Source organism: Podarcis cretensis (genome assembly GCF_951804945.1).
Source record: "Podarcis cretensis genome assembly, chromosome: 3".
Classification (NCBI taxonomy): domain Eukaryota; kingdom Metazoa; phylum Chordata; class Lepidosauria; order Squamata; family Lacertidae; genus Podarcis; species Podarcis cretensis.
In genome coordinates, this window is record NC_137172.1 from 15,116,570 (window position 1) to 15,142,584 (window position 26,015).

The 26,015-nt window shown below is 44.9% G+C and overlaps 1 protein-coding gene and 1 long non-coding RNA gene across 34 annotated transcripts in view; one reads left to right on the plus strand and one right to left on the minus strand.

The window, feature by feature from the left end:
* NRXN1 (neurexin 1) overlaps positions 1-26,015 on the plus strand; it is a 1,023,765-nt gene that overhangs the window by 776,637 nt on the left and 221,113 nt on the right. The gene's annotated exons all lie outside the window — the stretch shown is intronic.
* LOC307211992 overlaps positions 1-26,015 on the minus strand; it is a 964,702-nt gene that overhangs the window by 447,831 nt on the left and 490,856 nt on the right. The gene's annotated exons all lie outside the window — the stretch shown is intronic.

Sequence of the window (26,015 nt, forward strand, 5' to 3'; positions counted from 1 at the left end):
TATTCAATCAATCAGTCAGTCAGTTTGTTACTAGATATGACATCCCATTAGTTATTGTTGTGGCAGGATGGAGGCAAGCAGGGAAGTAGTCAGTATAACATAATCAGGGACCACATTCACACCCTACGTTTAAAGCACTATGATACCACTTTAAACAGTGGTGGGTTTCCCTCAAAGAATTCTGGGAGCTGTAATTTGTTAAGGATGCTATGAGTTGCTAGGAGACTTCCCATTCCCCTCACAGATCTACAGTTCCAAGAGTGGTTTAACACTCAGTCCCTCTTCCCAGGGAACTCTGGGAATTGCAGCTCTGGGTGGAGAATAGGGAATCAATGAATTGGGACCCAGAGTGCCAAAACAGGTCCTGGGTAGGGTGGGAGATGGTTGAAAAGAAGCTGTTCTGTGAGCTTTGAAAAAGCATGAATTGGCCATGGATGGACCTGCCAATTTCATTTTCTCATTGTTCCAATCTGAAATTTGGTTTCCCAAATTTCTGAATCAGTTTTGCATTCATCAGCACTTTAGTGTGCATTTCTCCTAATACACATAGTTTTGTATGTGATTTTGTTTAATATGCACATTTTTGCAAAATTTGGAGAAGTGCAGATTTAGAAGAATATTTTTTTTTTTTTGAGTTTTACTTCACTGATGCTCTAACCTGAGGTTGGCCTACAAATCCCATCCCCACTGACCTTTGTCAAACTGGCTGGGATGGGTTGGAGTTGTAGTCCAACAACATCTTGAGACTCAAGATTGAGGGACACTGCTCTAGCCCCTGCACAGCATTGGGCTCCTCAAATCAGCTCCTTAAGGGATTCAGTAAACTGAAATTTAAGTGTCACACTCTTTGGCTAATTCAAGCCACAGTGGACAGAGAAGGTTCTGAAAATAATAAAATAATTAGTGTCAAATTCCATTTGTGTTTGTTCAAGGCCAAGGTGGAGTTATATTAAATTCAGGAGCTTGCCAGTGCACAAAGCATTGCAATGTTAAAATACAAATAACACACTTCTATTAAGAATAGGGGAAAGGTTTGTTCGGCATCAGTGCTTTAGCTAGATGTGACAACTGAAGTTAGCATTTTCAATCCTGCCTCGGTACCTCTGAATCAGCACTGGAAATGAAATCAGATTATTAGGCATGGAGAAGCACTACTTTTGCTGCCTACATTTTGCGTCGAGCAAAGCCCAGATTGAATTTGGGTGGGGTTTTTCTCCCTGAGAGGAAACATTTGAGGAATTTTGAAGGTAGACCTCTCCTCCACACACAGAGAATTAGAATATATTACATACTGATGGTTGGCAGCAGCCTAGAATAGTCTTGACTTATTCTGGATCTCTTGTCAGCATTTTTATTTAATACATAATAATGCAGAAGGGAAAATATCTGGTTAGCTTCCCATGTGTGCCATAGGGGGACATACAGCCCTCCTGCAATGGAGAGGCAAGCACCACACAAGGGAGAAATTTTGGGAGATATGCTGGGGTCACTGGATCAGGCGCATCAAACTTTATATGTTTCACAAACTCTATCTCATTAATCTGGTCAACCCTGCTAGGTACGCCAGTGCTGTTCTCCAAGTGTTGCAGATCAGGGAGGAAGGACTTACATAAGGGTACCAAATGGGTAAGCTAGGAGCTGAACCTGGGTTTGCACCCTTAGCCACTATGCTGCACCAGTTTCTTGTTAAGCAACTGGCTTAGCTTTCAGGCATCCCCCCAGCCCTGATCTGCTGTGAGCCATGGGATTAAAAGATATCCTCTTTCCCCACAAATTGCTTGTGCATGGTAGACAAGAAACATTTGTGCCCCGTCAAAGCGGAAGGACTGTGTGAACACACAGGAGGGTGTGATCATATGAACAGATGAAACTGCCTATGCCAGATCAAGACTATTGGTCCATCTAATTTTGTATTGTCTACGCGGATCAGCAGCTGTTTTCTTGGGTTCCAGACAGGAGTCTTTCTGCAAAGCAGATGCTCTAGCACAGACACAGGCAAACTTGCCCCTCCAGATGTTTTGAGACTATAATTCCCATCATCCCTGACCACTGGTCCTGTTAGCTAGGGATGATGGGAGCTGTAGTCCCAAAACATCTGGAGGGCTGAGTTTGCCTGTGCCTGCTCTAGCACTAAGCTAGAGCCCACCACTGCAATTCCAAGGTCAGCTAAGTCATGGGAATTGGTGAGACCTGTCTAATCCTAGTGTGGACATGGGCAATACAAGAAGGGGCAAATTCATGTGGAAAGCACAGTACTTGAACGTTCTGCCTAGGAATGGACAACAACCATTAATATGGAATACAATTTTCCTATGTTCTCCCTCGGGAGGTGCATAAACACTCAAAGCTGCAGAAGCTTCTGGGCCTTCCCACTGGTGAGATGAACACCACATCTTGGATGAAATTGAGGAGCCAAAGAAAGCTCCAGCACATTTGCCAGCATTCCACTGATGAAAACAGGGACAAGTTTGCACCACGCTAATTTTGATTCCAAGGCTTTCTGCTTCAGTCCCCTCTCCCTTCATTGCATATTGCCAAAGGCTCTTCTCCGCTGATGGCATTCATTTACTCTGCAATATACCAACCTCCCAAGTTGAACAAAAGCCAAGAGAGCGTTTATTCTTTTGGTAAAAGTTATCCTTGGAAAAATGAGCATATTGTCACACGTCACCCCAATCTCTGAGCAGTCAGAGACTCCAGGGTTCTAGCACAGAAATCAAAGTCTAAATACAGCGACAATACACATAAACTATCACTGCAGCATTACAAGAAAGAATAATAAACAATGAACAGTTCGTTTAATGTACATAAACATTTAAGTAAGTGCACACCTTCCTCTGAGATCAAGTCAAAGTATCTATTAAGCACCCCCCTTTTGGAGGGCTGCAGGTGGGGGCAACCCAATTGAAACCAGCCATCTGCTGATGGCAGCTATAATAATAATAATAATAATAATAAAAATAATAATAATAATTTATTATTTGTACCCCACCCATCTGGCTGGGTTTCCCCAGCCACTCTGGGCGGCTTCCACAGAAACCAAAAATACACTAAAATATCACACATTAAAAACTTCCCTGCTACAGCTACAGAGTCGTTCCCCATCCCCTTACTTCCCTGCAGTCCTTCCTCTGGTAACAGCTTGGCATAACTAACTTAAGTCCCTTAATTTGAGTAAAACTTAACTGGAGGCGACTGCTCAACATCCTTGAGAAAGTGCTGAGATCATAGTCACCAGGACATTTGATGGCTGAACATATGAAACTCGCCAACACATCGCATGGCTCCTGGCAATGGGAGTGGGAGGTGGGTGGGCACCTGACAAGTTGCTATTGTTTTATGTCCTTCCTGGTGGAAACCCATTTCCCCAGGTTTTGTAGAGTTTTGATGTGTGATGAGGGATTGCAGAGCACTGGCCACAGGACCTGGTGTCATTTAATTTTAAAAAGCATTGTGTGTCTGGCTCCCCTCCATCTTACCTTGATGCAAATAGCATATGATGAGAGACAGACAGAGAGAGAGAGAGAGAGGGAGAGGGAGGGAGCCGTTGTACAAAGGAAAGAGGCTTATTAAATAATATAAAATAAATTTAATTTATTAGAAGAAGGAGAAGAGTTTCTGCTCTGAAATGCTCCACTGTTGCCCTCTGAGAATGGCCAGAAATTGAGAGCTTGAATCACCCCTGGCCTTGCTATACTCACTTCCCATGTTTTTTGGAATAAGCCTTCCTTAAAACCACAAGGAAATGGTAAGTGCTGGGTCTAGTCTCGAAACAGCATCTGACCCAGATACCAGTTGTTGTGGTGGTGGTGGTAGAAATCCTTTCTATTTCTACTCCACAATTTTGGAAATGATTTATTCCCATTTAATGCCCGCCTGTTCAATGAAGTGGGAGTGTGGGTTGGCGGGGAGAAGAAATCTTTCGCCGCCTGCCTCCAGGTAAGCCATCAGTTATGTTGCAACGCGAGCTGTTAATTGCAAAGGTTTTGTGTACATGTCTGCAAGTTGCTGTGCTCAACTAGCAATAACTCTTGTTTGGAGCAGCGTCAGGGGATTGCACAGTTGCTTGGTACTGCTTGATTTGCTCTCCCTGGATCAGTTCTTTAGAGCATTCAGTGTGCTATTTTTCCAATGCTCTAATTGGCTATGTATGGTGGTGGGCCGGGGGGGGGGTGAATACCCGTTGCCAGTTATATGTTTGCAGCCTAAAATAAGATGGGTGTGCACTTTCACAGAGGCAGATCTTGTAGTGGGGCTCATGAACGGTACCAAGAAGTATATGGGGGAAAAGTGTTTTTGCTTTCCTGGAGCAAATGGTAAAAGCTATCAAAGAGCAGTCAGCAAATAAATAGCCAGAGAACTCAGTGCAGCAAATGAGAGTTTCATTGATTCCCCCCCACCATTTAAATTAATTCTTATTGGTTCCCATTATGCGTGTATATCCTATCTCTCTTTTTAAATAAGCAGACCAGAAGGCAGGCACAAGAATTATACGATAAAAATGCAAATGTAGATAAAATATGTGGTTCGTTTTTAAACTTATCCAGTTTAAAAGCAGAGGTTAAAAAATGGAGGGCAATGGAAAGAGTGAATCTTTTAATGAAATTATAGTCTACATGGGGATGCTGTTCCATATGTAACATGCCAAATCCATTATGCCATATTTACAGAGTGAATGTTTGTGTAGGAGTATGAGCTATTCATGCCTGAATCTTTTTTGTCATCTACAATATAATTAGTGCTGTTGTCATGATGAATCTTGCGGTTATTCATTATGCAGAGTCCCTTAAATTTATGAAAGAAATGCTTGATCTAAAGTGGACCGAAGTCAACAAGAAGAATCACATTGTAATGGAAACTAGGCTTCCCGTTACTCAAAGGCCCAGTTCTGTCCAAGGTGCTAATTCTGTGACAGGCCTGTACTAATTGAGATTCCAAGAGAGAGCTAACATTTAAAACTCCTCTGTCACCACAATTCACTTTAACAACAATACAAAACAAAAACCTTCCTCTGCACATGTTGCAGCTTGTCAATATCCTTCTTAAATTGTGGTGCCCAGAACTGGACACAGTGCTCCAGGTGTGGTTTGACCTAAGTAGAATAGAGACGTATTATCTATGACTTCCCTTGATCTGAACACAAGACTTCTGTTGATGCAGCCTAGAATAGCAATAGCTTTTTCTGCTGCTTTTGGTCTGCTAAGACCCCTAGATACTTGTCACATGAACTACTGCAATCCAGCTGTTGTCCCTCCCCCCCCCCATCTTATATTTGTGCAGCTGGTAGTGCTTCTAAGAAGGAGGAGCAATTATTCATGCATAGATTATCCTTTGAGTACTGGCTATTCTGTTCATTTCTGCACTGGAAGTGCTTGAACGATCCAATTTCACCAGATGCAGAGATGCAGTATAATTATTCAGCAAAGGCTGACTGGATGGAGGCAAGGCTGGGACAGTGAATCATTCAGAGGGACAATGGGCAGCCTCCTCTGTGAGCATTTTAGCCTTACAGAAACCCTGAACCATGGAACGGAGTTTGTCTTCCAAGGCACAGGAATCCTGGCACAGTTTTGGATTTCATCACAGGAGATGTGTGTCGCGGGAAGCTCACCTTTCTCATCAGGTCTTGGAAGTCAAGTGGGCATCCTGGGTTTGCAGGATCTGTTTTTCTTTTTAGTAAAACGCCACAGACCACCAGCTTCAGATTGGTGCAAAATAGTGGCTGGTGGGTGACACCAAATGCCAAATAGTGACTTAGAGAACAGAGTGAGATTTCTTTTAAAAGTTGTGGTTAGAGGCAACCACATGATGGACCATGATGACTCAAGGAACTGGGCCAGTTGAAAAACTGTGCCTAAGGGTGAGGGGCCTATTGACTACTGCCTCCCATATACAGAGCTGTTTCAGCTGCTTTTATCCGACTCACATCAGCAGTGTTGTTCAGCATCTCTAATTACTGAATTCATTTTCACTGTTGCCTGATACAGGTGTAATATCAAGAATCTTAGTGGTATGACAGGGTCACTACTTTTGACCCTCAAAGACGTTGCAAGGTCAGAGACCTTTCGTTATTACTTTTGGGTACTGTGAGCAATTTTAATTGGCTCCCTAACACAGTTTTATTTTGTTTTAAGAACTGAGAGCATCTGGGCAGCAGCTCCTATAGCAAGGAGAGAGAAGCAATGCAGGCTTTAGCAGCCTGAATGAAGTTGGTGCGACCCTATGCAGATCCAGTTCAGGTCTGGGTCTGGTTCCAAGTGCTAGTTATGACCCTCAATGCCCTAAACAGTGGCAGGTCAGCTTATTGGAAGGGACGCCTTCTGCAGTATGATGAGCCTGACTGTGCATTGAGATCTTCAGGAGGGGCCCCTCTCTGAGGTGTGTTTGGCATAGATGCAGGAAAGCTTCCTGCTCCTAGTTGCTGTACCCAGGATCTCTAGAATGGGGCGGGGTACCTGTGCTCCTCCAGACATTGCTATGCAACAACTTCCATCACTCCTGAGTACAGACCGTGTTGGATGGGGCTGATGGGAGTTTCAGTGCAATGACAGCTGCTGGTCCAGCACAAGGATGCCCCCATCACATCACTTTTGCTGCCTTGACCATCTGTCCCACTTACAACTCAGCACTGGCTGTGCCTTGACCTCCAGCTCTCACTCACCTCTGCCTCACTCTGAGGAGGCACAAGGAGTCTTTCATTGCAAGTCATTCCAACAGATCCTGCTGTATTTAATTCACTTTGCCTTCACTTACTCTATTTGTTACTTCCAGATAATCTCTAGATACAGTCCACTACCTTAGGAATATCCTGACCAGAAGCACAGATCCTCCCTGGTCAATCCCCTCTAAATTCATCACCCTCCCAGAAACACCAGGGGAACTTAAAATAAGATAGAGGGGGAAATTCCACGCCATACTATTGAGGTAGTTCCATCAGCGCAAGCGTTTCTGCTTGCCAGATAGAGCAGCCTCCCCGCTCCTCCTCCCACTCTGTTATGGGGGTTCTCCTAACCCCCTCGAGTAGATTTGAGAAGGTTGCAAGGGGAGTATAGGGAGGGAAGTCCCACCATGTTAGTGAGACTCATTGCTCTGGCTTCTGCTTGCACAACAGCTTAGTTGAATCCAGTCTTTGGGGCCCATGTCCTCATCTGCTGGGTCTGTTTTCGTGATCATGGGCAAGCTGTGTTGTCCATTAATTTCTCAAGCCCACCTAAGCTACTTCTTGTGCCAGCAAATTCTCTAAGTCAGTTCCGTGTTGTGTGGAAGAAGTGCTTTCTCTCATCTGCTGCCAATCAATTTCATTGACTGACCCTAAGTTCTAGTGCTGAGAGAGAGGGAGCAGGAGAAAATATCTCTTCACAATGCATAATCCTTTAAACCTCTATCATGCACGGCCCCCGCCATCCCTTGCCCTTTCTATTTTTCAAACACAAAAGCCTGAAAAGCCTTAGCCATTTCCCATAGAGAATGTGCTCCAGTTCTTTGGCCGTTTTGGCTGCCCGTTTCCAGTTCCACAATGACCTTCTTGAAGTTGAGCAACAAGAACGATTTGCACAGCAATGGAGAACTTCAGGCCCAGGTGCTGAGTGCAGCCCTCATGGTCTTTAAAGCCAGCCCTTGGAATTCTCCCAAGGCCACATCCCTTGGTGTGGTGCCAGTGTGGTGTAGTGGTTAAGAGCAGTGGACTCGTAATCTGGTGAACCGGGTTTGCTTCCCCGCTCCTCCACATGCAGCTGCTGGGTGACCTTGGGCTAGTCACACTTCTTTGAAGTCTCTCAGCCTCACTCACCTCACAGACTGTTTGTTGTGGGGGAGGAAGGGAAAGGAGAATGTTAGCCGCTTTGAGACTCCTTCAGGTAGTGATAAAGCGGGATATCAAATCCGAACTCTTCTTCTCTTCTTCTTCTTATTCCTAGGTCATTCCCCTCACCTGCCCTGCTCTCCACCCTCTTTGAGGGCTTTTACCTGGCTAGAATTTGCTTTCCTGAAGGGAGAACAGTGTGGGTGTCTGTGTGCAAACTAGCATACTTTTCAAAGGTCAGGTTTAGAGGCAGCCCCACAGAGAGCACATTGCAATAACCCAGCCACAAGGTTACCAGCACATGTACTGCAGTGGCCTAGCTTATGTTCTCATGACATTTTCCCAGCCAATTAGGAATAGAGATCCATGGTTTGTGGTGGCAAATGAAAACACCAACACACTCTCAGTTGCCACGATCTCCATCATTCCTCCCTGCAGCATCCTCTGCTTTTCTGGTCTTCCTTGTTACTTTTTTTGGGGGGGCATGCAAATTTAAGAATACCATGGCTTTGAGAGGGGGATAAAGACTTCTTGTCTTTGGCAAATACAGAAGCGGCATAAGATAAGTAGTTATACTTGTTGGCAACTCGCAAATCCTTCAAAACGGAGATGTTTTCAAGAATTCATGTATCCTTCCCACAGAGAAATGTACCAATTTTCCCTGCTCTATTGTATTCTTTTATCTGCCTGAAAACTGTTAGCTCCCTATGCGCCGGTGTATAATGGGGCCCTCAACTGTAAAGAAGAAGACGGCTTTGCCTGTTCTAAGTATTATGGGAAGGGGGGGAGAGATATTTATGATGATGCAGTTGTTGCTTGCAATTGCATTGCAAATCATAAATGGGACGAGTTGCTGGATTGTGTTCCGTGGATACACCTGATTTAATCTTCAGCTTCACACTTTGAGGCAAATGTTTTCATTTGATAGGGAAGTGGCAAGCTGCAAATGGGCTTTCTACAATATATCAGATTCCCATCTTCCTGTATATTGTGGAGGTGGAGATGTGGGTGGGTGGGAGAATTGTAAGTATAAAACCTCCATTGCACCTTGAGCTGCATTTGTGTTAATTTTACATACAATTAAGTTGTGCAATTAATAGAGTACATATGATGAAGTGAGTAACAAAAGCATGAAATATATATTATGAGTAACCTTCATCTTAATCTCCCTCCCTCCCTTCCTTTCTTGGACTTTTAATTACCTGCTGTTGTATCATCTGTATCTGTGATTCCAGGGCTAGATTCGTGTCCCTGCTCATTGCCAGCAGTTACAAGTTTAATTCTGTTGTTGTTGTTTAGTCGTGTCCGACTCTTCATGACCCCATGGACCAGAGCACGCCAGACACTCCTGTCTTCCACTGCCTTCCGCAGTTTGGTCAAACTCATGCTGGTAGCTTCGAGAACACTGTCCAACCATCTCGTCCTCTGTCGTCCCCTTCTCCTTGTGCCCACAATCTTTCCCAACATCAGGGTCTTTTCCAGGGAGTCTTCTCTTCTCATGAGGTGGCCAAAGTATTGGAGCCTCAGCTTCAGGATCTGTCCTTCCAGTGAGCACTCAGGGCTGATTTCCTTAAGAATGGATAGGTTTGATCTTCTTGCAGCCCATGGGACTCTCAGGAGTCTCCTCCAGCACCATAATTCAAAAGCATCAATTCTTTGGTGATCAGCCTTCTTTATGGTCCAGCTCTCACTTCCATACATCACTAATGGGAAAACCATAGCTTTTACTATACGGACCTTTGTTGGCAAGAAGTTTAATTCTAGTGCATCACAAATAAGACACACATCCCCAGAACCCTTGCAGTTTACATTCCAGGAGTGTGAATAAAAATAAGAAGAGAGGGAAAGGAAGAGATCCCTGTTTTTAACTGTTTAATTGAGGGCATAGAGCAAAAGGCTTCTCTGCAGAAGGATTTGAAGGAAGACAAAAAGAGATGGGACCACATCAATGCACTCTCATGGGCTTGCAAGAGTAAGAGGCCGCAAAGGCAAGAGTGGCACCTGTCACTTAAGTAAGCAGGAGATTTTTGAGTGGTGGAAGTTGGCCAACCTGGCATCAGGGTCTGGCATCCATGGGAAGTTTCCATGTGCCCGTTGGTGCTGATGTCAGGTCTGGATTAGATCCACCTTCCTCTCTCTCCTCCCCTTTCAGTTTTCCTGTGACCCAGAGCAATTCTGCACTGGGGCATTATGGGAGAATTTAAAAGGAAATGTCAAATCTCAATACTGTTGGTACCTACCACCTGTAAGACCAGTGCCAGAGAGGCCCACCAGGCAGAAGTTTCCGGGGGTCTTATCCAGTGCAGGGAACCAATCCAAGATATTGGCAAATCTGGAGCAATGAGAGTCCTGTAGCTAAGTCAAGAGATAAAGTGAAGGATTTTGGGGCAAACCCAGGGGTGAGGAACCTCAGGCCCCGGGGTCAAATGTGCCCCCCAGGCATCTCTAGTTGGCTCTCAAGACTCTACCCACACAAGACACCCTGTCAGAATGTGTCTCTTCTCAGTCCTTCTCCACTCTCTCAAGTGCTTTTGCCTGTCTTAGAAGTGTGTCCTCAAACTGCAATCGTGCATGAAGTTGGGCTGTTTGCAGAAACCTCTGCCTGGAGTGTAGCATTCTGCACTAACACATGTCTGTAGCATCACCTACTCTTGCCCCTGACTCCACCCACCCCTGTCATGTGGTCAGTGAAGATTTCTCATGGGTGAACATGGCCCTTGAATCAAGAAGGGTTCTCCAGCCTCTGCTTTGCCCTCTGGCCACCCCTGAAAATGGAATCTGCTCGACGCATAGTGGCTTCATGGGAACAGCCATTACATACAGATGCAGGCTGATATGTGTTGCTTGAATGGAGCTGTGTATTGGAATTAACATGTTAATTAGCTGCCAGCTTCTTCTGTTTCCACAAGGTCCATTCATTATCACCAATGCTTGCTATCCGAGTCTGCCATTCTATTTATGCTAATTTTGAAATTATTCCTGCCTCTCTTTTTTTGTTTTACTTTAATAACTATTTATGACTCCTAGAAAAATACACCTAATTAATACCTAGCCGCAGCGCTGCAATTAAATGTTAATCAGATTTGATTTCTAGAGTAATGCACCAGCAATCTCCTAATCTCCCGAGTTACAACTTGATGAAAACTTGATTACCCTAGTTACAGAGTTCATGATTCAGAAAGCCCTTTTCCCTTCCTCTCCCTTTCCCATGGAAAAAAAGCTCGGCTTGGTGTTGTGGCCCTTCCCACTTTATATTTTGTCTGTGCTGCAGTGCTCGGTGGAGATAAATTATTTCCAAATGAGATGCAATCATGGCAGAAAGAAAGCCAACCATAAAGGCTGGATATAAAAATAAAAAGGACTGCAGTCTGCGGCACATATTGACCTGTCAAACTGATCTAAACTTAGCAAAGGATTTTTTTATATTAATATTAACCTGGGGGTGGTCGTGTCTCACCAAATCACATCCCTGTGGCTTTCAGAGTAACAGGAGCAGGCAGATGAGGGGAGCTTGAGTAACATGCGAACTTTTAACCCAGACACCTTCTCAGCAGATCCCTAACAATGTATGGTCTTTGCAAAGTGTGAGGTAAGCTTTCCTCATGGGAGAACGTTTTGAAGTGGAGCAGAGCTGTTGTTTTAATGCATGGATTTTAGCCTGTCTGGATTACTGCACCTGACTTTCCATGAAAATATTCTGCATTGATGTCAAAACAAAGCCCAGGTTTACAGGTAGCTGTTCCCAATTTTTTTATCACCTGTTCACCAGTCAGGGATCTCTGAGCCCTTCCAGACATCCTTTCCATTGTGCATTCATGATGATTCATGTTCTTGATAATATTGGGACAATTGTACACAATCCTGCTTTTAAATACTGTTTGCACCTGCAAATGTACAGCTTCATTTCCAATCAGTGCATGACCCATAACTTCCTGCTGGAATCCTTTTAACTTTTTATCCTACAAAAGTCCCATGTTTGTTTTGTAATTGCCCATAATGCACTTTCAATATCAACATAGACTTAAATCTAAGAAAAAAAGAAAAAGAGAGAAAGAAAGATAAATACATACATGAACATATAAATGAGGGCATGTGTTTTTGTCCCATTTTTGTTGCCCTATAGGGCAGGAGTGCCCCATCATATGCCAACAATGCATATGGGGAAGTATCACCAAACATTTATTAAAAGAGAAGGAAGTGTGGACAGTCAGGAAGAAATCCAACACTAATGCCCTATTATTGAATCAGTTAAAAGTTTCGGGATACACCTGCAAAACAAACAAACAAGTCTGAAGGAGCCCTATTATATCAAACCCTGGGAGAAAACTAAACTTAAGCCCAGTTAATGCCATTAGCAAAGTTTCTGGGACTTTTCTCACTTTAGCAGCACAGCTTTGCATGTCTGAATGTGCTCTCTCTATTTATCATAAGAGTTTAGGAAGTGCCTTGCTTGATCATCCAGGACAATGGCTCGTCCAGTTCAGCATCCTTTTCTCACAGTGTCCAGCCAGATTTGTGCGGGACAGACACACAGACACACAGAGAACACCCCCCCTTCACTGCTATAGAAAGCCAGCTTGTCAGGAAGAATAAGGTGCAGCCTAGCCTCCTTTTTGGCATGCCATATTTCTACATGTGGCTAGTTACTCTCAAAAAAGGAGGTGTTCAAACATGCAGCCTCCCATCTAGATCCTGAAAAGGTACAATATGGAGGGGGGAGAGATCTGGGATCTTTCCGCTCTTCCCCAAACTCCAGCGTTAAGGAAAGGCCTCTTAATCTGACGGACCACAGGTCTGATCCTATTTGACATTCTCTCTATTCCTCATTGGCTTATCGATCGCTCCATGCTAATTAGCCACAAGTGTTGTCACATCCCATAAGAACCTGAGCCTATTAGAAGGATTGATTTCCAATGGTGGTATCTGGTAAACACTTCAGAGATGTGCCTCGTGTAAGTTTGGGGCAGGGTGGGGGGGCAGGTCCTCTGGTGGTTTCTCACCCATCCCTTCTCATAAAATGGCATGCCAAGAAAAGACTTGTGGGAGTGTGTGTGTGTCTACATGGCCGAAGGACTGTCTTCGCATCATTCCTTCTATTGTGGATGTTCAGGCTGTGAGTGTCATTGGGTATGTAGCCGAAAGGTCATCATCCCTGCACAAGAGGGAGTTATCAGCAGGTGCAGCAGGTTCTGATCCATTTGGGCCGATGGGGCCCTGCCCAGCCAACCCTAGAGTGCCCCAGCCAGCCACTACCTGACTGTGTTCTTACTCACATGTTTGTCAGTGTCCCCTTCAGGAAATGACATCAGCAGCACCAACAAGAACAGTGTAAATGCGAAGTGTTCTTGAAGGTTCATCTTCTTGTAGCCCAGGGCAGATGAGTTATTAGGATTATGCTACATATGACATGTTGCTGTAGGCAATCTGTGATTGGATCTCCCAACATCTTTGACTTCTGCTAAAAGCAGTAATTGAAAGTGGACTTCATTGATGGAGCCAGTGTGGTGTAGTGGTTCAGAGTGGTGGACTCATAATCTGGTGAACCAGGTTCGATTCCCCACTCCTCCACATGCAGCTGCTGGGTGACCTTGGGCTAGTTACACTTCTCTGAAGTCTCTCAGCCTCACTCACCTCACAGAGTGTTTGTTGTGGGGGAGGAAGGGAAAGGAGATTGTTAGCCGCTTTGAGACTCCTTAGGATAGTGATAAAGCGGGATATCGAATCCAAACTTCTCCTCCTCCTCTTCTTCTTCTAATTACTTGTCACCTTTCTAGCTTGTGTTGCGCACAGAGCAGCTCCCAACAAACATACGTTTATCAAGTGACCGGGATCAAGGTTCTGTGGTACCAGAGGATGAGGGGTTAAACACACACACCAATTGCAGAATGCAAATCCATCAGGAAACTGCTGTCAGCAACAGAGAAGGAAAACATGTGCAACATGCCCCCCCCCCACCAAAAGAGCATGAATGGAAGCCACCAAAAGAAAACCCATTCACTTTGATATGGCCACTAAATAAGTAGGAGAGGGAGAAACACCATTCCTTTGTTCCCTTCTCCAGTTCACAGTAGGCAAGTGGATTTCATACAAGGATCTGGTGGAAATAATGGGGAAGATCAATAATGGAAGACAGATTGCCCACCGCTAAGGTTTTTGCTATGGGGGGTGACTTGTGATCAGTTCCCAGGGGGCAACGCTTAGGCTTGGCCAATGCATCATATGAACTGAGTGGTGTGTTGGAATATTCTGTAAGAAAAGTCCCCTGAGAGGAGTTCCACTACAGACAAGTTAGCATGCCGGAGGCTCCCTCAAGGTAGAAAGTTTGAAAACCTTGGTAGTTGGCTAATTGAACCTGCTCTTCACCATCCCAGAAGGCTCTCTTTTCCAGTGAACTTTCTCCCATGCCCCTTGCTGTAAAGAAAAACCAAGAAAGTATTCAGCAAATGCAATTAAACAGGGCGTGTGACTGACATCCTCTGGCCGTGCCGTTTCAAGCATAACCCGTCCAATTGTTTTGCTCCCTGTGGTTTCTTCTCCAGTTCACAGTAGGCAAGTGGATTTCAAACAAGGATCCGGTGAAAATCATGGAGAAGATCAATAATGGAAGACAGATAGCCCACCGCTAAGGTTTTTGCTACGGGGGGGTGTCTTGTGATCAGTTCCCAGGGGGCAACGCTTAGGCTTGGTCAATGTATCATATGAACTGAGTGGTGCATTGGAATATGAGATGTGGTTTCTTGCCTACTTTTTGTTACTTTCATATGCAGTTGTTGCCCTCTAAAGATGCTAGGAGCCCAGATGGAGGCCTAGTTTAGGTACGCAGTGGTTGAGAATTAGGAGCTGAATTTGAGGTGGGCACATCCCAGCTTGAGTAGGCTCCCTGCCTCAGTTCTGCTGTCACCTCACAGCCCTGGTGTAGCTCTCCAAACCATTCAGTGCTGCAAAGTGAAGTTATCTCTGGGTGCATTCAGATGTGGGGGATACAGTGGTACCTTGGGTTACAGATGCTTCAGGTTACAGACTCTGCTAACCCAGAAATAGTACCTTGGGTTAAGAACTTTGCTTCAGGATGAGAACAGAAATCATGCTCTGGCATCACAGCAGCAGCGGGAGGCCCCATTAGCTAAAGTGGTACCTCAGGTTAAGAACAGTTTCAGTTCTTAACCCGAGGTACCACTGTATATTGCATTAGTTTCCATTATTATTATGCTAGTACTTCTGCCCAATTTTGTAATGTTCCTTTTGCACTGCATTACCTGTTGCTCTCTGCACTCCCTTCCTCATAGCACTAGAACAATAGAGCTGAATGTTGGAAGATTCAGGAAAGATAAAATACTTATTCACGCAGCGCATAGTCAAACTATGGAGCTTGCTCCCCAAGTAGGCAGCGATGGCCACCAACTTGAATGGCTTTAAAAGAGGATTGGACAAAATCATGGAGGAGAGGACTGTCAATGCCTACTAGCCATGATGGCTGCCATTTGCCTCCACAGTTGGAGACAGCAATACTTCTGAATACCAGTTGCTGGAAAACTATGGGAGGGGAGAGAGCTCATATGCTTGAGTCCTGCCTGCTGATTTCCCACAGGCATCTGGTTGGCCACTGTGAGAACAGGATGTGCAATTAGAAAAGCCATTGGCCTGATCCAACATTGGCTCTTCTTATGTTCTTATGTACTTCCATTGCATTGTGGAACAGTAACTTTGCGACCCATATGCTACAATTTTCCAGGTTAAGGGGGCTGTAAATGGATTGCTTTTTTGGAGCATACACTATAATCTGTTAGTGTCCCAGAAGTGACTTTTGCAACACGTGGAAGCCCAAATAAAATGAAGAAGTTAGGGAAGTGTCAGGGAAATGCAATAAACTGTCGTCGTGAATGCAGCCTCTTTTATACAGTGGTACCTTGGATTACAGGCGCTTCAGGTTACAGACTCCGCTAACCCAGAAATATTACCTCGGGTTAAGAACTTTGCTTCAGGATGAAAACAGAAATTGTGCAGCGGCACAGCGACAGCAGGAGGCCCCATTAGCTAAAGTGATGCTTCAGGTTAAGAACAGTTTCAGGTTAAGAATGGACCTCTGGAACGAATTAAGTTCTTAACCTGAGGTACCGCTGTATAAGGGTTGTTCAAAGGGCTGCCTCTGGGAACTCCATCATTGCTTTTGCTCTGACATCCAGGGTGCAGTGATGGAGAAATTGACAACAGCCATTCCTACAACTGTCTGGCTTCCCCTTTCTTGACTCCCAGCACCCCCACATCCTTCCTGACTGGATTGGGGGCCAAACTGTTTACCATCCTGGCGGTGGAGATTCATTTCAGGCATGCCAGCCCTCGCCTCCTCAACGCTGGGCCCTTAGACGCCGGGATCAGTTTTCCCCGACATCAAAAGGTTGTAGGTCTAGCTGTGCTTCCTTTGTGTTTGTGCAATCATTTATGAGACTGTTCATTCACAAAAGGTCTGGCTGCTCAGAACTCTGAGCCTGCAACACCACATCTGAAAAACTTGCCTGCTCCGTGAATAAAACATTTCTTATTGAAGAATCCCCCTTACAATATACAATTTCCTTTGATAAGCCTCCCTGGAGGTTGCAGAGCATGTATTAGGCTCGTGTCTCAAACATATTAGATGCTAAAGGAATTGCAGTTTTCTGTTGCCAGGCGATTTGCACAATGCTTTCTGGATTTTATCCCTCCCTCCCCAAAATCATTTCCCTCTTCTTCACCTCTCTGCCCCCACCCTCTCCACATGCTTCTTTTACAGTGACACTATTCCCAGATTCCCTTTTGATTGCCTGTCATTGCAGTGGTGGTGCTTATGGGTCCTCATTCATTTTTATTTTAAAGTCAAGGTCCATTCACTGTTTTATTATTTTTAGCCTTCGGGTTCTGTATATTATTCATGATGGCATCGGCCCCATTTTAGCTGTCAGGCCTCCATCAGAGCCCTCTCAATGGACTCTCTTGGGGCACTAATGAAAGGCAGATGGCTGGAACATTGATGATATAATCAAAGGGCTCCGGTCCAGAGTAATGAGAACGGGGTGAGAGTTTTCCGAGGGGAAGGGAAGAAATGGGCCCTTTGTTATTTAGCCTTTGAAACAGCGCTTCAAGAATAAAAGGAACATCATACCATTTAGGGGGGAAAGGAGGAAGCACTTTAAAATGTCAGGAGTCTACAATCCCGTCCCGAAGATGGGGCAGCTGAATTTCCAGGCGTACAGTTCGAGCATCCAAAGCCCAGTTTCCGAAAATCAGGGGCACAGCCTGGGACTAGCCGCAGCAATGGGGGTGAGCATTGTTAGCAAGAAGAATGGTGAGCAGGGGCAGAATAAAAACTTTCAAGAGAAAATGGAGTGGACTTTGGTAGCATGGAAGGGGTATGGTAAAATGGTGCCATCAAGAGAGATTCTTGTACCTAGAATGAGATGGAAAGTCAAAAGACCGAGCCCTGTCTCCCCCCCCCAAAAAAAAATCCTCTCTTGGCTACCCTGGTTGTTCTGGTCAGAAGAGGTCAGAGTGCAACATGAGATGTCTCAGTGCCTCTTAGGCACTTACCTAGGAGGAATGTCAGTTGAATATGCTTGTGCGTGATTCTGCATGAAAGGTGTACTCAGTGGCTGAAGCCAGCAAGGGCCACCATCTTTGGTTGCCATATCACAGTGAATGAAGTCTTATTTCAGAGACATTTCCATATGTAGGCAGTTGTTTAGTCATTCAGTCGTGTCCGACTCTTCATGACCCCATGGACCAGAGCACGCCAGGCACTCCTGTCTTCCACTGCCTCCTGCACTTTGGTCAAACTCATGCTGGTAGCTTCGAGAACACTGTCCAGCCATCTCGCCCTCTGTCGTCCCCTTCTCCTTGTGCCCACAATCTTTCCCAACATCAGGGTCTTTTCCAGGGAGTCTTCTCTTCTCATGAGGTGGCCAAAGTATTGGAGCCTCAGCTTCATGATCTGTCCTTCCAGTGAGCACTCAGGGCTGATTTCCTTCGGAATGGATAGGTTTGATCTTCTTGCAGTCCATGGGACTCTCAAGAGTCTCCTCCAGCACCATAATTCAAAAGCATCAATTCTTTGGTGATCAGCCTTCTTTATGGTCCAGCTCTCACTTCCATACATCACTACTGGGAAAACAATAGCTTTAACGATGTAGGCTGTACGATTGAGAATTTTGACATTTTATATTTTTGTAAACCACTTGGAGGTTTTCTTACAATCAACCAGTATGTAATTTTTGTTTTGTTTTATTTAATAAATATGCACACCACTTTCCATCCCAAGATCACACGGCGGTTTAAATAAAAGACAGGTGACAGGTGTACAAGGGCCTCCTGTACACCATTTCTCACTTTGCCAGCACTGGCCTAGTAATGTTTCAAATTTAACAGTTCATCTGCCATAACCATTTTTCTCCTGACCTCCTAGGACTGGTATGCTTGTCTAATTAATTTATAAAGCAAAGGTTGCAGGCCTAATTACTATTTACATCAACTTCATTCTTTTGTGAGTCTGACTGGAGCTCATTTCCTGTTTCAAGTTTGTGTGTGTGTGGCTTTGGGGGGTGGCGGTGTGGACTTCTAAGCAAGGCTGCATTCCTATACAGTGGTACCTCGGGTTAAGAACTTAATTCGTTCCGGAGGTCCGTTCTTAACCTGAAACTGTTCTTAGCCTGAAGCACCACTTTAGCTAATGGGGCCTCCTGCTGCCGCCACGCCGCTGGAGCACAATTTCAGTTCTCATCCTGAAGCAAAGTTCTTAACCTGAGGTACTATTTCTGAAGTAGCGGAGTCTGTAACCTGAAGCATCTGTAACCCAAGGTAACACTGTACACAATTACGTGAGAACAAATCTTATTGAATTTGATGAGGCTTACTTATGAGTAGTTGTGCATAGGATTGCACTGTCCATTTATTTCCTGCAGCTTTTTACTGTGTGCCTCTGGAATTTGACCTTGACAACACATGTATAGTGCCTTTTTTAAAATAAAAAAGCAAAAAAATGTGCCAGTACTCACCATGAAGTTGTTATAGCCACACTTTTAACATTTGGGGTGGGGGAGGTGCCGGTACTGCATACCACTGAGTACCCTGCAGAAACAAAGCACTGCTTCGGATGCAAATTTGGGAACACATCTATCAGGGATTCTGTGTTGGTCACTAGGTGGATGTTTCTGCCTTCCTTGCCCCACCCTACAGCCCCAGGTGTGCTGTAATGGTTAAGAGCAGTGGACTCGTAATCTGGTGAACTGGGTTCGCTTCCCCGCTCCTCCACATGCAGCTGCTGGGTGACCTTGGGCTAGTCACACTTCTCTGAAGTCTCTCAGCCTCACTCACCTCACAGAGTATTTGTTGTGGGGGAGGAAGGGAAAGGAGAATGTTAGCCGCTTTGAGACTCCTTCAGGTAGTGATAAAGCGGATATCAAATCCAATCCAATCCAAACTCTTCTATGCATAACTATCAACTTTCAGATTTGAAAATAAGGGATCAGCAGCCTCGAAAATAAGGGATCAGCAGCCTCACCTGTCCCAGGGACAGTCTATGGGATATCTAACAATCCAGGATAGCAGTGGGAAGCAGCGGGAAATTGCACTGGAATAAGGGAATTTCCCACAAAAAAGGGAAGGGGTGACTGCTATGCTTCTATGGCAGCTGTTTGCAGAAGGAAAACTGTGCAGGGAGAGAGACTCTTGTTTGCTATGAGAGGGTGGTTGGTTTCACCTGTTCTGCCTCACCTCCAGCCCAAGAACCTTCAGGAGGAAGTTGCTTCCATTGACCTTATGCGTATGTGTAGTTTAATGAGCTGAACAGAGTGAAAGGTTATGAGTCATGGGGGTGGGGAGGTTTTGTGTATGACCTTAACACAGCTTATCAGGTTATCAGAGTGCTTAACAGCGTTCTATCATGTTATGGAACAGCCGGGGCAATAACAACAATAGCAACAGCAACAATAACAAATAATTTGGGATTCATTTGAAGGAAATGCGACCTAAAAATATAATAAATCAAATCAATCTGGACCAAGTATGTGTGCTCTCTAGGAATGCAATATTAATATCCTTGCAATCTATACAGATGCAGCAGAAGAAACATTAAGTGTGTTGATTCATTACAATTCCGGGCAACTGAGGAAAATTGGTATATAAGAGCAGAAAAGGACATTAGGCATGCATACAGTTCTGATACAGAAAGCCGTCCGTACATCTGTTTTCCCAGTCTACCGGGGTGTTGGAAATATAGCCTTGATACAGTTTAATAGTCTGTTCATAGAGAGCCGGTTTCCGGAATGTTTTGTGGGTTGATGCTTCGCCCATTTCTAAATCGGAATATTTATAACTACCCGTAATGAGCTCAGGTTTCATTCATAAAACAGATCCTCGTGGAAATGAGAAGTGGAGGGATTAGCAGCAGCATTTGCCCATCAAGAGAGTGCACTGCAATGACCTTTTCTGCTCCTGTAAACCGCACAATGCAAAGTTACCCAGAGAACCTGGCCATAATAGCCATTAAAGCAACAGCATATTCACAGGAGCTTTATTTAATTTGTGTTTGCAGTCTGGTTTAAGAGATACAATGTTGGTCAAACTTGAGGAGCTAGTTTAACAATTTGGGATTTAAATTTTTTTAATAGGTTCACAGTACCTCTCTGCATGAGGGACGCAGGTGGCGCTGTGGGTTAAACCACAGAGCCTAGGAGTTGCTGATCAGAAGGTCAGTGGTTCGAATCCCCGCAACGGGGTGAGCTCCCATTGCTCGGTCCCTGCTCCTGCTAACCTAGCAGTTTGAAAGCACAAAAGTGCAAGTAGATAAATAGGTACCGCTCTGGCGGGAAGGTAAACGGCGTTTCCGTGCGCTGCTCTGGTTCGCCAGAAGCGGCTTAGTCATGCTGGCCACATGACCCAGAAGCTGTATGCCGGCTCCCTCGGCCAGTAAAGGGAGATGAGCGCCGCAACCCCAGAGTCAGCCACGACTGGACCTAATGGTCAGGGACCACTTTACCCTTTACCTTTACCTCTCTGCATCCCAGTCATGTTCAAATGTAGCGTGTGATGGGATCTCCTCCCTGGCACAGAACACTCAGACCATCAAATTATAGAATTGCAGAGTTGAAAGGGACCCTGAGGATCATTTAATCCACCCTACTACAATGCAGGAATATGCAGCTGTCCCATACAGGAACCGAACCTTCAACCTTGGCATTATCAGCACCAGGCTCTAACTGACTGGGCTGCCCAGGCACACCCTGCCTACATTATGTAGTTTGTAATGAATTTTTTTTAAAAAAATAATTTTTTATTAACTGGCCAATCACATCAAATTAAATCACGTCATATAAATTCCGAATTACAAAGCCAAATTTTTAAATTTTGTTGGGGGAACCCATACTTCAAGATCCAAAGGGGAATTCAGATCATCTTTTTATTACTGCGTTAATGTCCAAATCAGTCCCAATCAGTCCAAACAAAGTTCATAATTCTATCCAGTCTTATCTTGGTGTTGCCACATCATATCTTGTTCGTATAATTTCTCTTTCTCCTTTACGATCTCTTCTGTTAGTCTCCTTAAGCCGATAGCAAGTGTAATAATCCTGTGTGGATTTCCCGTTCCTCCACTAAGTCCAGATGGTTTCCATATATCTCCTTCGTAGATAACATCACTTTTTCCATCGTAAATTTTGGCATTTGTCGCTCTTAAGTCCCACCGAGGAGTTGATTCACGATATGTAAACAACTCTATTTCTCTCTTTCTCCTCCCAGACCCAAGAGCTCCCACAATGCCTCACAAAATGGCGAACGGCATTTTTCCTGACTGCGTCACTCCAAAACTCTTAGCTTTCCAGCTTCATCTTGAAACATTGCTTTGGATCGAAAGTTTATCTCCACACAGCCTTAAATCCACAGCTTAAGTCCTTAATTTCTGACTCATTAGGGGAGGGGGATTCTTGTTAAGTCACATAAAAAGGTAGAGGCAGGTTTCCTTCCCCCCCCCCAGTCATTACCGTATCTTGACGTTCTTCTCGTATTTTATTGTTGTCTTGTTATCAGAGATCTCTTCTGTCAGCAGTATTTACTCCCCTTTTTCCTTGATGTATGTGCAATTAATCACGTCCAAATTTGTTCCTTTTAAAGATCATTGCAACCAGCGGCGCGAATCGGGGATGGCATCGAGGAGTGCCGAAAATCCCACAGGAGGGCTTTGTGCCTAGTGCCCCCACCCCCACAAATTCGGGGGTGGTATAGGGCACAGCAGGCAAGGGCCGTCCCCCCCATAATCCTGGGGGGGGGTTAAGGAGGCTAATTACCCCCATCATAGCCTCCAAATTACCTCGTGTGGGTCGGAGAGATGTTATTGTCAGCCATCTTCCGATGCGCCACCTAGTGGCCCCCCCTATGTAGTTTGTAATGTAGAGGCTTGCAACCACCTCTGGAATCTGTCTTATCCACATCTCCACCATTAATTTATTAAGTGGAGTTGGTCGCTGCATTGCCCTTCTGTGTTATGACATCGTTGCATATTCATGATGCTAAATAGCCATGCAATGCTTTTCTCACATGACACTGAACACCATCGGAGCACACCTTGCTCAAGGAAGGGGAAGCTATTTCAGCGGAAGCCAGTCTTTCCTTCTGGCACTCTTTGAATCAGACCCCTTAACGAAAGGAGCAGCATGAGGCAGCTTGCAAAGGGCTCAGTTTGGCTGGAGGGAAAAACAGCAAGAAAAAAAGAAAGCAGCCCTTTTGGGAAGCAACTGCCTTTGGGAAAAGTTGCCTCTACGCAGGATTCTGCTGCAGGTGGGCTAATCTCCCCAAAAGCAGCTGTTTTTGCTGCTGTTTCAGGCTGAGACAGGAACCCATGGCTTCGCACAATCTCCCTGCACTCCCCTTTCAAACTTCTGAGACTACTTGCACATTTGACAGGCGAGGAGCCCCACCCACCAAGTATGTGATGCAATAATAGCACCATATGATTGGCCGGGACACGCGTGGCGCTATGGGTTAAACCACAGAGCCTAGGACTTGCTGATCAGAAGATTGGCAGTTCGAATCCCCACGACGGGGTGAGCTCCCGTCACTTGGTCCCTGCTCCTGCCAACCTAGCAGTTTGAAAGCCTGTCAAAGTGCAAGTAGATAAATAGGTACTGCTATGGTGGGAAGGTAAATGGCGTTTCCGTGCGCTGCTCTGGTTCGCCAGAAGTGGCTTAGTCATGTTGGCCACATGACACGGAAGCTGTACCCTGGCTCCCTCGGCCAGTAAAGCGAGATGAGCACCGCAACCCCAGAGTCGGTCATGAGTGGACCTAACGGTCAGGGGTCCCTTTTCCTTTACCTTAACGTCCCCAAGAGACTCCCGGGAGCTGTAGTTCACCCCCAACAGAACTACAGTGAACTATAGTTCCCAGCAGCCTTAACAAACAGCAGCTCCAATGTACTTTGAATACATGTTTTAAATGTACGGTGTGTTTTAAATGTATGGTGTAGATGTGGCCCACCTTTCTCCAATGATACCAGCACTTGGGTAGACACAGAATTTTCCCGTGCTCCTTTTAATAAGACAGAGCCACGATAGTGATTTGTCCTTAAGGAATGTGTGAACAAGTTCTGGCTCCCTCCTTAACTTTTCCTGCACGTTTACATGCTCACGTTTCATCTCGGCATCAAATCTCCGCAATTTAGAAAAGACCTTAGCGTTGCAACCATAAGCAAAAGTAGGCAAGGTGGTTATTATGGTACAGATGTTTAAATTTCAGCTGCATTTCCTTTACTCCCCCCCTCCTGCCCTCTTTTTGGGGGGTGGGGGGATGGGGAAATATATTTCCTTTGAATGTAGAAAAATAACAGTCTTTAAACCCTCTGTGTGCAGACTCTACTTTGAGAATGTGTGAACATCACTTGTGTGTGCCCCCCTCCTCACTTTTTCCTCTGCCTCTTTCCAAAACTACAAGCTAATGAGGGGTTTGGTAGACACATAGCAGCTGTGATAGCAGTATGTCCTTTTATTTATTGATGAAAAGTCTCAGGAGGGAATTGTGTCTAGAATAGAGAAGTAAGTCACCTGGAGTCAGCTTCTGAAAGCAGAAAAATAGCATCATTTGTGATGTGGATTCTGACTAGAAAGGACCATACATGGGTGAAGGTTTTGAGTTTTTTCAAGCTGTAAGGCACATGGTAGGAGATATTTTACCTTGCACAACATGACTAATAGTAATAGTAATAATAGTTTTATCCCTGAGTTGCATCAAGCAACTTCGACATAGAGAATTATTATTTTTTATCAGGAGGCTCAGGAATCATCTATCAGGAATTCTGTAGTAGTGTATTCTCCGCATCAATGAGGGGATCAACTAGATCATCCTTTTCTAAACAGGTGCCCTCCAGATGCTCTTTGACTTCGATTCCCATCAGCCCCAGCCAGCATGCTGATGGGAGTTGTAGTCCGACAAGCTGGAAAAAGGCTAAACGCAATGACCTTTAAGGCCCCATTCTCCCTCTGTGATTTTGTTTCTGCACAGTAAAAATAAAAACAAAAGCAGACATTAAACAACAATAATACGCTATCTTGTAGGGAACAGCACAACCTAAGCTCCTGCCATTGTGAAAGCACAGAGGAGCTGCTTTGGAATGGGCACAATGCAATATACTCAACCTCATACCGGATTTCACGAGGCTCCGGGAAAGAGCCGAGATTCAGCATGGTAATTACAAACATAACTCAGCATGATGGGATGTCCTTGAGAGATTACCCTATAACAAGTGGAGCTTGTAAACATTTTTAAAGGCCTTGCTATGATCCTCTCTTCTTGAGCCTTATACTTTTACAGCTACATGTGGAAAAGCTAACAGAAAATTGTAGCTTTTCAGTGAGCTACTGGGTCAGCCAGGAATATAGAACACACAAACACACCCTGAAATACACTAATGAAAACTAGAGCTATATTCTGAGGTACCAAGGATAATATACAATTCAAATTGTGGAGTACATTGATTTCTGTAAAGCTTTTGACAAAGTCCCCCATGATATTCCACACCCTCCAACATTTATCCGATAAAAATAGGGACGTCCCATTCCATAATGATGATTTTACTATTTATACCTCACACATCTTCCTGGATTGCCCCAGCCACTCTGAGAAGCTTCCAAAAAACATAATAAAATATGTATTTATTTATTTTTTTAAAAAAACCTTCCCTATACAGGATTGCCTTCAGACGGCTTGGGGGTCAGATAACTCCATACCCTCCAACATTTCTCCACTGAAAATAGGGACATCCTAAGGAAAAGTGGGACATTCTGAGATCAAATCAAAAACTGGGATGGCTTCTCTAAATCAGGGACATCCCTGGAAAATAGGTACACTTGAGGGTCTGATATTCTTGCCAGTAAAATGTGGCTGGTGAAATGTGGACTGGATGAGGTAACTGTTAGGGTTTTGAAGCTGGTTAACTAACCAAACCCAAAGAGTGCTTTGCCTGGTTCCCTGTAACCTCACTCCTGTTCTCACAAGGAGGGAACCACTAGAAGGCACTTGGAGCTAGGAGTGAGCATGACAGAAGGAGGGTTTGGAGGTGTGGTGATGGCAGTAGCAGTGGAAGAAGAGGTGACCGTGGACCAGAGGAGGAAGACAGTGGGGCTAGGGTAACAATGATAGCAGTTCCTGCTGGTTTCATTCTGCAGTGCTTGCCATGAGGTCAGAGAGTTGATGGCCCAGGAGCTAAGGCAGGAAGATCTACCTGGTAGACCTGATTTGGTTGAGTGCATGTAGGTGTTGACAAATATTCTCCTCCTCTAAATTGGGCAGTCTAGGACCTCGTTTTAGCATCCATTCTCCTCTAACTTTGCTCGGAGTTTACTCACACTGATCCTTGCTCAGGGCATTTGTCTGTTCCAGTCCTGCACTGGTGCAAACGATTGCTGGACAGCTTGCTGCAGGTAATGAAAGACTAATACTTTATGGTGTTGGTGTTGTTTAGTCGTTTAGTCGTCTCCGACTCTTCGTGACCCTATGGACCAGAGCACACCAGGCACTTCTGTCTTCCACTGCCTCTTGCAGTTTGGCCAAATTCATGCTGGTAGCTTCGAGAACACTGTCCAACCATCTCGTCCTCTGTCATCCCCTTCTCCTTGTGCCCTCCATCTTTCCCAACATCAGGGTCTTTTCCAGGGAGTCTTCTCTTCTCACGAGGTGGCCAAAGTATTGGAGCCTCAGCTTCA